Source organism: Mus pahari, chromosome 23, assembly GCF_900095145.1.
Source record: "Mus pahari chromosome 23, PAHARI_EIJ_v1.1, whole genome shotgun sequence".
Taxonomy (NCBI): domain Eukaryota; kingdom Metazoa; phylum Chordata; class Mammalia; order Rodentia; family Muridae; genus Mus; species Mus pahari.
In genome coordinates, this window is record NC_034612.1 from 1158541 (window position 1) to 1160116 (window position 1576).

The window sequence follows — 1576 nt, forward strand, 5'->3', positions numbered from 1 at the left end:
AGGAGACGCTCAGACAGGAGGGCACAAGGAAGGAAACTGGGGAACCAGAGGAGACGCTCAGACAGGAGAGCCTGGAGAGACAAGAGGGCTGCAGATAGAGAGAGAGAGAGAGAGAGAGAGAGAGAGAGAGAGAGAGAGAGAGAGATCCTTTTACAAAGAGAACAGGTGACTTCGCCTTTCAGGTAAGTTTGAATCTTCGGCTGGTCGCTGCTCTGAGCCTTTGGGGCAGAGCATCACTTTGAGAGCACAGGAAGGACCCAGACACTCTCACCTCTTACTGGTTCCTGCGGCTCCCATTGGCACCAGGCAGCCATGGGGGGTGGGGTGGATGTTGGGGACAGAAGCACAACAGTGTCACGAAGCACCTTACAGTCCTGCTTGCTCTCACACCACAGCTGTCTCCTGGCGAAAAGGGTGGCAATTCGGCAACTCATCTTCAGTTAAAAAAGATGTGAAAGTTCCAGACATTACTGGAAGAGGAGGAGCCAGGGACAAAGGGCAGTTGTGGCCGCCCACCCTCAGCCCAGCCGACAGTTTCTAAAACGAAAGGCCAGATGCCATCCAGGGGCCTGAGGCTCTGTCTTTCTGATTATTTAGAAAATTTAAAAGTAAGTATCACGTTCAAATTGTCCCCCAAAGTGGAAAGTGTAAAAAAGGAGAGACCCATGCTATTACAAACAGAAATGATGGCCTTGAAAACCCTGCCCTTTTTTGTAGATTTAAAAAAAATTATATTTATATGTATGGATTGGGGGTGACAGTGCTTGTAGAGGACAGAAGAGGGTGTTGGGTCCCCTGGAGCTAAAGTGACAGGCGGTGTGAGCCTTCTAATGTGGCACTGGGAACTAACCTCAGGTCCTCTGCGAGAACAGCAAGTACTTATAACCACTGAACCATCTGTCCACTGCCCCTGCCCCTTAAGAAAACAGTATGGCATGGTAGTACCACCTGTAATCCCAGCACTGGAAAGAAGAGGCAAGATCAGACGTTCAAAGCCAGCCTTGTTGACATAGGGCTACATGAGACCCTGTCTCAAAACAAATGCCAACAGAAAAGAAAAAAAGCAAAGACGGCTTTGAAATGGATGTGTGTGTTACTGACATGCTGGTGAACATACATGCTGATATTCCAAAGGGTGTTGGCCTTAAAGAACCCTCTGTAAATGTCCTCAGATACAGAAACCCAAAAGCATTAACTGGTGGGTGTTGCTAGGGCCCAGCGCCAAAGCCTGCCCAGTGACCTCAGTGCAGAATGTGTGACGTCTGCCTCTCAGGGTGCTCCCTTACTCTCCCCTCTGTCCCCCTCCCTCCCTTACATCTTTCTTTTGAGGCAGGGTCTCGTGTAGCCCAGGCTAGCCTTGAACTGATCCCCTTGCCTCACTTCCTGATGGCGAACAGGTCTGTAACATTTTAAGGCACTAATTACAGCTGTAACTGGCTGTCACTGCTGCAGTAGAATTGAGCGCCCAGACCTACAGTCCAGAGCCTCAGGCAGGCTGCACAAGATACCTGCTGAGCAGAAAGCTCCCCGCTCACTCCTTACCACCAGATATTTATGCTTTATAGCACCACAGTGT